This window comes from Dasypus novemcinctus, chromosome 13 (genome assembly GCF_030445035.2).
Source record: "Dasypus novemcinctus isolate mDasNov1 chromosome 13, mDasNov1.1.hap2, whole genome shotgun sequence".
Lineage (NCBI taxonomy): Eukaryota > Metazoa > Chordata > Mammalia > Cingulata > Dasypodidae > Dasypus > Dasypus novemcinctus.
Window position 1 is genome coordinate 48,843,131 of NC_080685.1, and position 17,399 is coordinate 48,860,529.

Below are 17,399 nucleotides of genomic sequence, written 5' to 3' on the forward strand. Positions count from 1 at the left end.
TTAGCTATGTTTCAATATTTGTACATCGATTGTAATAAACGTACCATCTACATATAAAATGTTATTAAGAGGGGAAAGGGGAAAGGGGGGAGGAGGTAGGGTATATGGGAATCCCCAAATTCTGTATGTGACTTTTCTTTAACCTAAAACTTCTTTGAAGACAAAATGAAAAAAGTGAGACACTGGGGGAATAAACAGAAGGAAATTTCACTGTACATACAAGACCACAGATCTTACAGTGATGAAAGACATAATGTCAAATTTTTAAAAATAATTTTTCATTATTCCAAATTTATTTTTTTTATTTTTCTCATTTTATTTATTTTTAAAACTATCATTATTTTATTTTATTTTTATTTTGGCCATTTTGCTGGCTTCACTTTTGAAGAATTTTGGATCACAGAAGGGTTACAACTGTGGCAGCGAAGGACCATTTGTGTGGGGTGTCAATGATGGGGGATACATGGGAGGAGGTTTACCTGAGGTACACATATAAGGCATAAAAATGTGTTCAAGTGCTAATGGAGCATTGTCACAGTTGGTGGAGATTCACACAATAACTGAAAGAATATCTAATTCCCATCCTGGGAGCTTTGCCACATTCTCTAATGGAATAACAAGAATCCCTCAAGTACAGGGGCAATGATGAGTGAAGAAGGATAGTCTATTGACAGGCCCTTGATATTAATGACTGTACTTATGAGCCTTTACTTTGAAATTGAAAATTAGCCTAATATTATAGGGTGCTAGGAGTTACCTCCTAGAGCTTCCTTGTTGCTCAAATGTGGCCTCTCTCTAAGCTGAACTCAGCATATAAATGCATTACCTCCCCCCACTCCCACATAGGACATGACTCCTGGGGCTGAGCCTCCCTGGCACTGAGGGATTACTACCAAGCACCAACTAGCAATGCAACTGGAGAAAGACCTTGACCAAACTGGGGAAAAGGTAAAGACAAATTAATTTATATGACTAAGAGATTTCAAAGTGAGTTGGGAGGTCATTTCAGATGTTATGCTTATGCACATCTCAGTAGGATCTCACTGACTGCCAAAGTAAATACTACCTCAAATAGCAGGGCTCCTGAGGGCTCTGGAGACATCCAGAGACTATAATCAGGGCAGAATGCTCAGGAGTTTAGTGCCTTGCAGTGGTCCCTATTTTGGAATTTATGATCCCCAGTATAACAGACTTGGACTCAGTTGTGGTTTCCCTACACATGTCTCTTCTGACCGTCTAAGTGAACCTATAATATGTTCTAGAGTCAACAGGTGTATGTCCAAGAGACTTAAATCTTTGGGCTGTCCATGTACCAGCTGGGCCCTGAATATCAATGTAGTTGCAATATCTACTCTCCAGTTCATTGGACTCACCCAGGACAACTAACAAAGAGATGTTGATGGACAACAACCATCCTAAGGTAGACTGAGAGAGTCTACAATTACAAGCAAGAGAGTCCCATCCATCTGCCCTATGGGATCAAAGCTCTCTTTCAATTAGAGACAGAGTGGCCATCACCATCCCAGAATCCTCAGGATTGGGGAATGAACTATAGACCAAAGTAGAGTTACCTATTCTACTATAGACTCATTGTGATTCTAGCAATGCAGAACTTATATCATTGATGAGGAGGCAGTGGTCACTGGAGGTTTTGAGGGCAGGAAGACTGAAAACACAGGTGGAATATGGGGGCATTTTCAGCACTTGTCAATTGTCCTGAATGACATGGCAATGGCAGATACAGGCCATTCTATATATTGCCATAACTTACAAAATTGTGTAGGAGAGAGTGTAAAGTACAATGTAAACTATAATCCATGCTCAGTGGCAATGCTCCAAAATGTGCTCATCAATTGTAACAAATGTGCCACACCAATGAAGGTGGTTGTTAATGTGGGAAAGTGTGGGAGGAGTAAGGAGTGGGGCATAAGGGAATCCCCTATATTTTTAATGTAACATTTATATAATCTAGGCATCTCTTTTAAAACATAAAAATACATATTAAAAAAAAGAAATGAAATTGGGACACACGCAGTAACCTGGATGAACCTTGAAGACATTATGCTAATGTCCTCATTATAAAACATAGAAGTTTTAATTAACTTGACTGTAAAAGTGTGGAAATGAATAGAGTTGATGGTAACACATTCTAGTGACTAAAGCTAATGCAGCTGGTTTATAAACGGGATTGTGGTTGAAAAGGGTAGTCTGGGGAAGTAAATGCCAATTGAAGAAAGCTAAAGAATAATATAGGGGCTGAACAACACAGTGAACCCAGAGGTGGATTAGAATTGTGGTTAATAGTAGAAATACAAGAATATCCTTCTATGAACTATAACAAATATACATCATTATTGCAAGGTGATAACAATGTGGAGAAGCTTGGGAAAAATACAATTAATGTAACCTACAGACTATAGATAATAGCAATACTGTAATATTCTTGCATTATTAACACAGTATATGTGTTAATAATAGGGGGGTATTGTGTTAATAATAGGGGGGTAAGGAAAAAATATACCAAATGTATGCTATGGACAATGAACCATCTGAAATAGTAAGAGCCAATATAAAATAAAAGTCAACAGAGCAATAAAGAGAATTTAATAAAGGTTACCTACTGATTGTCAAGCAAGTTAGAATCCACCATTTTAAATAAAAGGGGCTCTCAGTCCTGGAAGGTCAGGATTATTCTGTTGAACATTTTATTCCTAAAGCATATTCCACAATAGGCACAGGACAAATATCTGTTGAACAAATGAAGTGAGTCTGAAGACTCCTGAAGCTTGGCACACTAGGGCCACCTGGTATTGGCTCCCCTACCACTGCAAAGCTTGTATCAGAGTTTCAAGTGTTAATGTCTGTATTCTGAAATCAACCCACAGAGAAGAAAGACATAGCACTATAAAAATGTGGGCTGAGTTGTGGGGAGCTAAACCAGAAGGTGATGAGCAATCACCTGGGAAGCAAAGGGAAGAAGGGAAGGAGGAATTTGTAAATGAAATATATACGTCACATTTATTGGAACACAGTTTATATCCACAATCATTTTATCTGACTGGCAAAGCAGATAGTTGTCTTACTTCAGAAGAATTAATAGTGGATCTAATCATATACCAGCATCAAATCTATGATTTAGCAAATGCCTAAACATGGATTTTTCTTACATATATGTGCATGCTGGGTAAGGTGAGGCATGGATAAATCAGTATCCAATACAAAATTCTATTCATAAATGACAGATCTTCAGACAGTATGAACTTTACCTTCAGTTTGTAAAAGCACTTTTGTGTTTGAAATCTACCTATTCATGATATGTAACTCATTTTGTTTCCATATGAATTGGCAGTGGGGGAAATAAGGGCAAATCTGTCTCACCTGAAAGTCAACGCTGCCTTCCCCACAACCAGTCCCTCCTGCCTCTGCCTCCAAAAAAAGGCCCCAGGAGAAGGTTCAGCATTCGGATGCCACCGGTGGTGGTTCGTGAGAGCACGTGGCGGCCTAGCAGTGGAAACAATGGTCTCTGCAGCCCGACCAGCAGGTCTGTGCTGCTACATCCCAGGCAACAGAAATGCAAAACCTTCCATTCCTAGTCTCACTCCCTTCCCCCAGCTGTGCATAGGATAGGTATTAAAGCCTCTTTTGCAGAGAGCGTTTCCCCCACTCGCACATTCTCTCACAAGCCCCCTTTGTTTCCTGCCCTCCGCCCCATCTATATGCTGCAGCAGCAGTTGCCCAGATGTTCTCTATCAAAGCCTGAACCGTGCCAGCAAACTTTGGCACGCATGAGTACCGGCCCTCCAGAAATACCTTTTCCCCCCTCTGATTTCTGCAAATATTTTTAAATGTTAATGGGTTCCACTCACCCACAACCTAGGGGGAGGTTACAGAACAGGGCTCTGTGTGTCCAGCAAATTAGCAGCCTGAGGATACTGCGTGGCGCCTGGGTTCTGTCCCACCCTGGGGCATTGGCTGGGGTTCTCCAACCTTGAACTGTTGAGGCGGGTTTGCCAGTGCATAGCTTTCTAGTGACAGAGGTTAGATGGGCAGTTGACAGGAAAGTTGCTTTGGGCTACGAAAATATAGGGGGTGGCTATCTTGCTCTGAAATTTCTAAGAGCAAGAGAGATTCTGTAATAAGCATCACGGAAATAAGAGTTTGAAATGTTTATTTTATTACCCTCTTCCTCCTCATCTTCTTCTATTTAAACAAGTAATTTTCTGATGCAGTATATCCACACAGAACAATTTGACCTATTCTCTGGTACTTTGGGTGTCGTGTCCCTTTGGAAGCACTTTAGTGGCTGAAAATGGAACATTAACAGACGACTTAGCGCAAATTTTAATTAAATGGAAAACTGGATCTTTAATATGGAGGTGGGAAAGAGTTACGGATTTAGAGAAAGGAGAAGGGTAGATGGCACACAGTTTTCACCGGAGTGACTTTATTCATCTCATTTGCATTGTGACATTTGTTAGGGCCCAGTTTCAAAAGATAATTGAAAGTCACTCTCCAAGATTCTTTGTTTTGAGTCCTGTCTTCCTTTTAGCCTCTCCAGACACTCTGAAAGCAAACTGCTTAGATGTTGTTACCTCTTAGCTCTGGGGATGTTTCTCCCTGGCTAAAGCTTCCTTTGTGGTTAAAGTAAGCAGCCCACTTGCCTTTCCCTGGGGAGTGAGGACCTGGCTCTCAGGTGTTGGTCTCCTAGATGTGAGCTTCTGATAACCATACTGTGATCCAAAGACTTCAGAATGTTCCAGTTACACCATTAGTATTCTTGCTTCAAGTGAAATTTTGTTCAAGCGTTTTCCAGTGGAGAAATAGTGGATAATTAGGAGGACCCAGTAACATTTGAGTACAGAGAAAATACAAGTTTTCACAACCTGAATGACTCTCCGAGAACCAAAATTGGCCACCCACATGCTCAACCTAGACATTGAGAAAGGAAACCACACCTTACCACCAATTCACCTGATTTTGCTATTCCACATCTTCATTAGCATTTCCTTACTCTTCCAAGATTATCCTGCCCTAGTAAATGGTTGGATTGTTGATTACAGGAATTTTCCCAAAGGCTCATCAACTCTTTCATGTAAAGCATCAGCAGACAATTGTGCCTTTAGATTCATCAAATGTCTGGCCTCAAAATCTTCCCCTTGGTTTCCACCAATTCTGGATTATTGTATCTTGATTTCAAGTATCCACATTGAAAGTCCCCATTTAAGCCAAACTTGCAATCCTCAATAAATTCTGACCTTTCTGCCTTCCAGACATTGCTAAAACCTTATGAAGTGACTTTGGCTTGCCAGCAAATTGTGTTGGAGATATTTGGGAAGCCAGTTCTTGAGACCCTTTTGTTTAAATGTAACCTCAGGTAGAATTAAGATTTTTTTAGATTTTGAATTGTATACTTAAGACTGGGGGAAGTGGGACAGTTTCATCAATTTCTTCAATTCTCCTATCTTTCCCTCTCAAATAAAAATTATTTCCCTATTATTTAAAATTTTCTGATATTTAATTCTGAAATTAAGAATCTCTATCATGAAATATAAATAAAATTAATAAGCAAAACTTTACTTAATAAACTAAAAATATAAATGACTATCTTAAATCTCCAAATTTAAATAATTTTTTAATTTAGTGAAAGCTAAAATACCTCTATATCTTTATGTAAATCAAATCATTTGGATTATTTGAATGTGGGAAAATCTAATGTACAGAACTCTATTATTGGCAGTCCCTGCACAGGTGACTCTTTTTAGGTCCATATTGCTAAGTCTCCAAAATAGGAACTATCTGGATATTGGACAAAAGAGTCAACCAGACAGGAAAAGCACACTTGTGATTTTATTAAATATAAAGCACAAATTATTTCAATCAGCATCCAAACAAAGCAGAGTTATAAACACCAAGACTGCCATAAGATAGGGACCTCAATAAAGAATATGATAATAAACATTAACAGAACATTGAGGACAGGTGTGCTAGGTCAACGGCAAGAACTGTGGGATAATCGCTGCCCTGAGGGAGGAATGTTTTACAAATGCTTTTTTAAAAAAATAATAATAGAATAAAAATACAAAAATTAAGGGAAACACAAATCCAATAGAATTTTAGATACAACCGTGTTTTTCATACTAAATCAATAGACTTAAGGAGTCTACAAAATGTTGGCTTTCCTTTAAAAGGCATCTGTTAAGGACCCCTGGGATAAACTTTAAATTAAGGACCTCTGGTCTAGACCTTCATCTATAAATAAAGATGGGCAATCAAGTAAGAAACATATTAGACGGTCAACAAAATGTTTTTTAAAGCCCCAAATTCCAAAAAAAGAACTAATCCCTGAGGGAAGAAAATTATAGGAAACTGGAAAAAACAGAAAAATAACTACAGTAGTAACTACAGATAGATTCAAAAGGAAAAGGTGGCAATTAGCTACATCAACAAAAAGGGTCCTATGAAAAAGAAGCAGTGTTTTGGGGAAATTATCAAGATTACTGAAATATGGGCTGAGGTACAGAATGAATGAGCCTCAAGAGTGAATTAGTAAATTGAAAGGGAAGCTGAAAGCTCTTATCAGTATTCAGTGAAAAGGAAAAAGTGTAAAAAGGATGAAAGAAGGAATAAGAGATATGGAGAAGAGATATAAAATTTCTGCTATCCATGCAATAGGAAATTCACAAAAGAAAAAAAATAGAAGGAAGAAAAGTATCAATAATAAAATAATAGTAGCAACAACAAACTTTCCTCTAAATAAAATCTCTTCCTATTAACAGGACCTATTCACAGCAGTGCAAGAATAATATCTGAACACATTCTAATAAAATATCTAAATTCTAACAGTAAGTAAGTTCTAATAAACCATTAAAAAAAAGAGAGTATAACCATATAAGAAAGAAAATTAAACAGCATCAGACTTCTCATCTGAACAGGAATGCTAGAAGATAATAGAGCAATACCTTAAATTAAGGGCCAGTTCAAATTTACATATGAAACTAAATTATAATTTAAAAAGAAGGAAAAAATAATATGTGAGGTCTCAGAGTTTAACACCCATAACCTTTCTGAAGAAATACAAAATAATATACTCTAGCTTACTAAAAACTTAATTCAAGAAGGAGGATAATATAAGAAAAAAACAGTTAAATTTGATTAATTCATAATTGGCTATAAAGTTGATGCAATTACTAAGAAATTGTTCCTAAGAAATCAAAAACATATTGGTAGAAAAGAAGGAAGGAAGGAAAGAAGGAAGGAAAGAAGGGAAGGAGGGAAATGGAAGGGAGAAAAAAGGGAACAAACAAAAATTCCAGAAGATATATATATTTTTTTAAGTGGATGATGCAGTGTAAAGGAGAAAGTATGCAAAGGATTTGTCTGCTCTGGAGATTGAGGAGATTTATAAATTCTGATTATTTATGTTGCTAGAAAAGTTGATATAACTATAATTTGTTGTTTTAAAAGTTAAAGAGCAGTCACTAGAAAAATAAAGATTAAAAGAGAAAAGAAACAATAAAAAATATAAACAGGGACGTGGATGTGGTGTAAGCAATTGAGTTCCCACGTACCACATGGGAGGTCTCTGGTTCAGTTTCTGATGTTTCCTAAAGAAGACAGCAAGTTGGCATGACAGGCAGGCACAGCAAGCTGATGCAACAAGATGATGCAACAGGAGACATAAGAAGAAATACATAATCAGAGACACAACAAAGCAGGGAGCAGAGGTTACCAGTGCCTCCTAAAGAAGACAGTGAGCTCACATGACAGGCAGGCATGGCAAGCTGATGCAACAAGATGCTGCAACCAGAGACCTGGGGAAGAAAGCATAAAGAGAGACACAACAAAGTAGGGAGTGGAGTTGGCTCAAGTGATTAGGAGCCTCCCTCTCACATCAGAGGTCTGGGATCTGGCTTCCGGTGCCTCCTAAAGAAACAAGGAAGACAAACAGACATGCAAGTGCAAATAACAAGGGGATGGGGAGAAATAAAAATAAATCTTAAAAAATATTTATATAAACAATCAACCTAAAAGTGAAAAAAGAGAGGAATTTTAAATCATATGTTTTAAAAGAGCACAGAAGTCAAAATGGCAAGTGTAAGATGAAGCATACCAATTTTAAAAATAAATGTTAATAGACCAAATTCTCCTATCTTAAAAGAAAAATTATCATATTGGATTAAAATATGCATTTAAATAGTTATTAACTTTGTATTGTGCTAATTATTAGAGACAAATATCTGAAAAGTTTAAAAATAAAGGGATGGAAAAATTATACCTGTTAAATATTTTTTAAAATAGTCATATTGATATTAATGTAATAGTAAATAAAATTCAGGGCAAAAAGCATTCTTTGGGAAAAGCTATATTTTCATACTGTAAAATCAACAGAGAAAATTATGAATTCTGATGTTGTACGCACCTAACAAACCAGTTAAATAAATCATCCAAAAAAAGGCAAGAAGAAATGGATAACCCTATAATAACAATGAAAGATTCACCTGCCTCCTCCAAAAATGAATCTGTTAAAGAGACCTAAAATTATAGCATACAGAAGATTAGAATAACAAAATTAATAAACTTGATTTAATAGAGTTTAATTAAGAGAACAGATTTTTTAATAATACCCCTTGGAACATTTACCAAAAAGATGACCATACATTAGGTTACAATGAAAATCTCAATATTTTTTAAAAGATAGAACCCACAGAAGCTACAATCATTGAACACAATCTAATAAAATTTACATTAACAATAATTTGATATAAGAAAACCAAAACAAAACAGTAAATGGATAGTCAAAAAATAAAACAAATCTCCCTTTGGGGAATTACAGATGAGATGATGAAGATAGATAATGAGAAATGAGTGATAGTGAGAACATTCCATATTTATGGAATGTTTTTAAACTAAGAGGAAAAATACAGCCTTAAGTGAAGTTATTTAGGAAATTGAAATGAAAGCTAAATGAGCTAAATGTTTAATTCAAGATGCTACAAAAAGAGCATATAAATAGAAGAAAGGCTTCCCAACTCAGTGTATGAGGCTAACATAGTCCTGATACAAAGACTAAGATATTTTGCATGTATATTCAAAAAAGAGTAGTTAACAGTTTTATTTGAAGTTGAGTAAAAACACTTAAAATTCAGTAATATGAAAATAAACAACCCAGTTGAAAAATGGACAAAAGGGTTTGAATAGACACTTCACCAAAGAAATGAGATAGATGACAAATAAGCACATGAAGACATGATGTTCAACATCATTTGTCATTAGGGAAATGCAAATTAAAACTATAATGAGATACTACTCTCCCACTAAAATGGCTAAAATTTTATAAACTGACAATGCCAATTGCTGTCAAGGATGTGGAACTACTGGAACTCTCTTACATTGCTGGTGGGAATACAAAACTATAGGGACAGTAATCCCATTAGTGGTTGCCAGAAACTGGGAGTGGGAGGGAAATTTTTAATAGTTGTTTCTTCTGTGTGGTAAGAATACTGATTTATGTTTTATTTTCTGTACTTGGTTGTTGTTTTCATTTCCTCAAAATAAAAATAAAGACTCCAATAAAGAAATTTACAACTTGTGCTGGATAATCTCTATTTACCCTTCCAGATTAATTCCCCACTCCTTCTTTCTCTAATCGGTACACTGGGAAGCTGATCTCTATGGGGAACATCATTCAGGATCTCTTGCCCTCTGACTTCTAGCTGGGTTAGGCTAGTGGAAGGCACTAACAGGAGATAGAGGCTGGAAGAAAAGATGGGGTAGTTTTTTCCCTGGTTCCCTCCTTATCATGTCACAGGATCACAGAGGCTGCCTTCCTCTGTAGAAGGACACAGCTCCTGTCAGGGTACCTTCTCTTTCAACTACAACCTCAGGAATAGCTATAGATCTCTCTGGTTCTGCTTATCATGCCCTCCCCTGCCACCTGCAGGATTTGGTGTGGTCAAAGCTTCTGGCTGTTAATGTCCCATGTTGATTCCCATTAACCTAGCCCATACATTTATGAATATAAATTCCTGGGGGTATTAACCTGGACTATCCAGACAGGCCCTAATTGTAATCATAAGTGTCTCTCTATGGGGGTAGGGGGAGCAGAGGGAGATTTGACCCTAGGAGATAGGAAGACAGAAGTAAGAAGTGGGAGTGATGTGAGGAAGAGCCGTGGGCCAAGGAATGCTGGCAGCTTCTAGAAATTGAAAAAGTGTGGGAACAGATTCTCTCCTGAAACCTCCCATGAAACACAGCTGTGCCAACACCTTGATTTTAGATTTCTGATCTCTAGAACTGTAAAAGAATAAATTTGCATTGTTTTAAAAAAAAATTCCCTTTAGTATCCAATTTGAGCATGTCCTTTTTGTCACAGGCTAATACTTTGCAAATTATATGTATTCTATACTTTTAATCAAGAAAATTCTCTCATTTTTCTTTCCCAAAATTTAACAAAAATCCTGTCACATTAAAATTATTTCCTAGACAAGAGTATATAGCCATCAACTGTTACACAACTATCTATCAATTCATCCATTTTATCATTAGGTAAATAGCAGCTGCTTCTGCTTGCTTGGGTGACATTGTTTGGCCACTCTGCAAATGCATTTAATCAATCAATGCATTATTTGAAAAGAAAAAAAGGATGAAAAACATTATACTCTAAATATGTTGGGACCACTGTTTACTAAATTTCAGACTATAATCTTTTTCTTTTTTTTAAGACTTTTTAAATTAATTTCTCTCCCCTCCCCCCTTCCCCCACTCCCTGTTGTCTGCTCTCTGTGTCCATTCCCTGTGTGTTCTTCTGTGTCTGCCTGCATTCTTGGCAGCGGCACCAGGAATCTGTGTCTCTTTTTGTTGTGTCATTTTGCTACATCAGCTCTCCATGTGTGCAGCGCCACACCTGGGCAGGCTGTGCTTTTTTTGTGTGGGGCCGCTCTCCTTGAGGAGTGCAACCCTTGCATATGGGGCTCCCCTATATGGGGGACACCCCTGCTTGGCATGGCACTCCTTGTGCGCAGCAGCACTGCGCAAGGGCCAGCTCACCACATGAGCCAAGAGGCCCTGGGTTTGAACCCTAGACCTCCTATGTGGTAGGCAGACACTCTATCAGTTGCGCCAAATCCACTTCCCAGAATGTAATCTTTATTACCACACATAGGAGAAATTCCTCCCATGCTTCTACGTTGGTTTATTTTAAATTTATGGATATAACAGATCATTTTCTCCCTCTACTTTGGCTCTCAGAAAGTTGAGCCAAACCATGACCCATCCTTAGAAAGTGTATAAGACCTAGAAGCATGTTTTTTGTGTACTACCACTCATTCTCAGCTCCATTTTATTTTTCCTGCTTTTTTTCCCCCTTAACTTGTATTTCCTTACTTCCTTTTTTACACACACATACATGTTTAAATTCTGGTCTAGGCAGGGAGTACAAATTTACAGCTTCTTGACAGGTGACTTCTATTATCTAAAGGCAAGGGTATAGTTTAGCCACATTACTATTTAATTTTTTTATTAATGTAATCCAAAGATTATCCGGCCCAGATTTTTTGCAACCTTAAAATGCCTTAGAAACTGACTACCAGTTTCTTATGAATGCCAGTAACAGCTTCACTATGTCTCTTACTCACATGTTGAAAGAATTTATGTAAATTTGATTACTATAAAGAACTTTATTCAATATTCATATCAGCTTTATTTGTAATAAGCCCCAAAGAGAAACAATCTAAATGTCCTTTAACAGTTAAGCATTTTTAAAATTTTTTATTGTCTTTTTAAAAAAAGATACATAGATCACAAAAAATGTTACATTATAAAATATAAGAGGTTCCCATATACTGCCCTCCCCCCCACTCCTCCCACATCAACAACCTCTTTCATCACTGTGGCACATTCATTGCATTTGATGAATACATTTTGGAGCACTGCTATACCTCAAAGTGTTCACAATGATGGGCTAACTATAGCCATATAGATGGCTTGGCATCTTAAAAAAAAAAAAATCAATACTTGATCCATAAGAGTGTATAGATTAAGAGCACAAATCTTGAGTCAGACTGCTGGGGTTATCCCAGTTACTAGAGGTATAGCAATTTAGACTAGTTAAGTTCTTTGTTTCTCTGTTTCCTTAACAGCAAAATGGGAATGATAGTTAAGTTTGTTGTGAAGACCCGAGATAACACAGGAGACACCCTTAGAACAGAGACTGCCACAATAAAGATTAGCTACAACTACTTTAATAAAATATTTTCCTGCAAGATACCTTTCCCGGAATTACATTAGCATTCTCTCATATAAATGATGATCGTTTTCAGAGATCCAACACAAAGCACATTCAGAGCAGAACAGTGGACAAAATTATTTAAAAATAACAAAAACGGATTACTTCATCTCTTTAATTTCTATTCATTTTGTAAAGCCACTGATTCAATAGCTACTAAACCTTATGACAAGGCATTTGCTCAAAATGCTTTGACAAGGTGGCTAAATCTTTCCAAATTTTCCCAGTTGATTTATGCCCAAACTAATTAAACTAACCCATCTTACCCAGTTAAAACTCTTTTTCCTTTAAACTTAGGTCTTTATAACTAATTGATGACTTCCATATTGTCTGGTCAGCTTGGTCAGCATGCTGAAGCTCTGGTTTATTGGACTTACCCTGGCCAGCTAACAAGGAGGTGAAGAAGGCCAACCACCACACCAGGGAGCCAAGAGTGCCTACAACTGCAAGCAGGAGAATTGCATCCATCATCCATGTGGAATCTAAGCCCCCTCTTGATGTAGAGGGGTACTGGACATAACCACCCCAGGGTCCACAGGCTGGAGGAATGGAGTATGGATTAGAGTGGACTTACTGGTGTTCTGCTGGGGACTATTGTGATTAGTAAGGGAAGAAATTGTAGCATTGATGTGGAGAAAGTGGCCATGGTAGCTGCTGATAGTAGGGAGAGGGAAGAAGAGATATGATGTGGGGGCTTTCAGGATTTGGAGTTGTACTGGGTGGTGCTGCAGGGACAGATGCTGGACATTGAGTGCCTGCCACAGCCCACTGGGTGGACTGGGGGAGAGTATAGACTACTCTGTAGACCACACCACTCTCTATGTGGTGCAGCAGTGCTCCAAAATATATTCACCAGATGCAGTGAATGTGCCGTGATGATGAAAGAGGTTGTTGATGTGGGAGGAGTATGGTGAGGGGGGTGAGGGGTATACGGGGACTTCATATTTTTTTAATGTAACATTTAAAAGGAAATAAAGAAGAAGAAGAAAAGAAAAAATGAGCTAATTGTGTACATTTCCTCTGCTGAAATCAGCAAATCTGGGTTTGGTTTTGTCTTATTTTGTTTTCTTCTGGAGAGCCTTTTGTTAAACAATATCAGCACATGCTTTTGGTCCAATCAATCCTTGTGAAGTCCCAGAGTTAGAGCATCCACATTATCTTTTATATTGTAACATATCAAGAACAGGTATCAAAAGAATCCTGGGTGATATACTAATTTGCAGATAGTACAGAAAAATGCATAAAAAGTGTCTATATTTTCTATAGATTCATATTTGCGAATCTGGCTTTTTGTGACCTGGTTTAAAAATCTGAACATAAATCTTTTCAGATGCAACAGTTAACTATTGTGGTAATGATGTTGTTTGATGATTCTACACATTAAAATAACTTGGAAATAATGATATATGATGTAAGTACTCTTAGAAATCCAGTTTGTTTTACTCAAAGAACTTTAAATACAGAATATTTTATTTTGTTCTGGAAATTTTATAAAGGTATTGCCGAAAGCATTAAATTTTTGATTTTTCTTGTTAAGATTTGCAAGAACTGCTTTAAATTTATTATAAAAAAATAACAGCAAGAGCAACACATTTTCCCCTTTCATTAAGGTTGTGAAAAAAAGAAATTTAAGAGCTTTTCCATAAAAATGCTCTAAAATATTCTATTAAAAATTAAAAGGCAACTGCCATTTCACACGTGGTCCGATTTAACTATTCAAAGTTATTTTAGGTATAACAGCCCCCAAAGACCAAACTACCTGAGAGCCCAGCTGTGTTCAAAGTAGATATTGATCTCAAGGGCTCAGTCTCCAGAGTTAGATAGGCCAGATATAAAGGGTTGTTAAGAGACCTGAGAAGGGAAGAATAATTCTGGATTTAATATTAATATTCCTCCTTCAAAAAATTCTCATTTGGTTAATAATTTCTTAAGGGAACAATTATCCTGCAATGGTCAGTGAGAAATCCATGACAGAGCAAGGAGCATGGCAAAAAAGCCCAATTCCAATATTTTAGAGCAAGTCGTGTCAGCAATAGTAAATTGAAAATCTTAATAGCAAGCAATCTTCCAGGGTTTTGAAAATAAAAGCATTCGGTTAATCATAAGCTCTTATAATTATAAATAATATCTTTCAAACGTCACAATAATTTTCATATTTGTCACATTAAATAGTATGTTCCTTCTGGCATAATTTCTCTTGCCTAGTTTTGTTTTATAGCAACACTACCCTAACTACTTGCTTGCAGGCCACTAGCCACTGGCTTTTCTTCCACTTAAATCCAGGAAGGGGCCATTTCTGTCTACTTGGGCAACTTATTTACCCTGAACTCAACTCCCTTGGTTGGAAATCTGTGGTACAATTATGAGAGCCTGAGGGATATTGGGTGGTTGTCAACTTCCTCTTGCTTTCTCCCACCATACCAAATACCCTAGCAAGTTTGCCATATCTGGACTCTACATTCCCTGCAGAGCTCCTTGTTACCAGAAATATGGAAAACTTGGACCAAGTTCAGAGAAGACCTACTAAAATGATTAAGTGATTAAGGGGACTGAGTTTATAAGGCTCTCAGCAATGTTTGGTTAAGTGGTAATTGCCTTAAGAATGGTATGATGGCTCTGGCATTAAGTTCAAATTCCAAGCTGTACTTGGCAAAGAGGCTTCTTTTCAGTACTCCACATTTAGAAATACTCTGAAGGGGGAGACATGGTAAAATGCTATTCTCTACTGAGCCTCTGACCACTTCTCAGACTTCTTGGGTGGAGTCCCCACTCAAGTGTAATAACCTCCATAAACAATCACAGAAGTCAACATTGCCAAAGCAGAGAGCTCATTTTAGAGGGTTGAGGATACTTAAAGGAAAGTCTTCCCAGTAATCATGAAGAGCAAGTCTGGGACTCTGAAAGGCCAATCCTTCCATCCCAGTTAAGCACCTAATCATATCCCACTGCATAGTAAGAGCCGATTGCTTCCAAAATGTGCAAGTCTATGTAAAATGCACCTCTGGGAATGTCGATTCTGTTAATTGTATATGGTAAAAACAAGGGTTCCCACTTTACCAGAAAGGAAAGCCTGAAGAATAGCTATGAAAGTCAAGGAGGCTGAATGGGATAATTCCTCCTAACAGCATTTCCCAAAGTATTTTCCAGGTAATGTTACCACGTGCTACACACATAAAAGAACAAAAAAGCCTAAAATCTAGAATAAATGAAGTTATTTCTTGTGTTTGTGTGTGTGTGTGTGTTTTTAACAGAGTCATTAATATACCAGAGTATATGCACTATTCCCCAAACTCAGGTGGACATAGAGCCCTTTATTCCTTAAGCACTGGGCCTTTGCCTTCATAGCCGCTTCCGTGATATATTTTACAATCAAGCATTCAGTAAATGAACAATGAATTGAATGAATCAGCCTGGGCTGGAATTCAGTCTTAAATACCAAACTATACCTCTTTATACCATACTGATAAATTAGTTACTCTTTACTTAGAACAAACATTTTCATTCTTGAAATATGCAGACTATGTAAGTAAAATAAAATCTGTTAGCCAGAAGCAGGTTGACCTGGAGCTATTAGAGCACAAGCTTGTGGGTCTTTTCACTTGTTGAGCCTCCAAGTATCTGTACCCAAGTGTGTATTTATAATGTTGTAGTCTTTTTTCTTAAAGAATCACCCAGAATTGTATAACTTCCAGGTCCTACAAAACCTGATCATCCCTGCTGCTACCAAGTAAGATGAAAATGGCTCAATGGATTTTTAGTTTTAAATTGTCATTGAGATAGTTTAATTTAAATTATAGGTATGACAGACTAAAATTCACTTTGGATTATTCTGGAGCCACCTTATAAAAATAGGCATTCAACCTCCTGTGCAAGTAAAATGTAGATTTAAATAATAAAACACATGGATTCATTCTTTTTATCCCCTTCACAATTACATTAGCTTCAAACAGCTCACTGTTCAATATTATTCTTAATATAATGTTTGTCATCTCTACTGTTCTTTTTTCTTTTTAACGAGCATGTATCCCAGTCTTACCTCAATTTTCCCGACTTCTTAATATTTTAAGACTGTGAATAGCTATGCTGAAATCATCACATTGTAAATATTGCCACCATTAAAAATCCTTCTGAAAACCATCTGAAGTTTCTGCATCAACTTTTCCATGTAGTGGGGACTGATATCTTTAAATGTGAATGTATGGTAGTGCAATTTGGCATTGCACTTCAATTCTTCAAAAACTTCATTCATCTCCATCTTGTCTTCTGGAATTTCCTGTAGGCTGTCTAAGATAAATTAATTCCCAGCCTAATCCCCATCTTTTCTGCTCTCCACTTGGCACAAGGCTTTCAAAATAAAATCTCATTATTTAATCCAAAACAAAACACCTTATTGCAGAATATTAAATCAGTAGTATTGATGGACTGACCTTGGTAATTCATTTATTCCATGGTTGATAAGTCAGTGTTTAAGCCTTGACATAGATAGCCAAAGCTTTTCAGATTTCTTCTAGAATATTCACAATTTAACAAGATATTCTAAAAACTATACATAAAATACCATGACCCAACTACTTTGTGTCTTAAACTAAATAAATGCCTCACTCTCTAGTTTTTCATATAAAGTTATAGCTAAAATGACAAAACTGGGACTGAGCATAAAAGCCAAAAGTTTTACCTTCCTCTCATTCTTTCCCATCATCTTCCAGAGTTGGGGACGATGAAAATATGCTGAACTCAAAATAGCAGCTGTGCACTGCCAGGTCAGCCTCAGTCATTTCCAAGCCAAAGGGGAATTGACAGACACCCACTTTACAAGTCTAGTGTTTGTAAATATCCAATGAAATAACTTCATTCAGTCAATTATTTCTGGAAAAAGCTGGCAGAATAACACAGTAATTAAACTTAAGACTGATGGAAACTGTTAAACAAAAGAGCTATTTTGCCCAGCAGTGTTCTAGTTAGTGCTTTTTATGTGTTTTCATTTAAAAAAAAAATGCTTGAGATACTCATGCAACTAAAATGAATTGCTTCTTCGATGAGAGACATATTTTTGAAATTCCAGTTAAGAAAGGAGAGGAGAAGCCCAGTTTCCAGCTTCTTCTTAGAGTCAGCATGA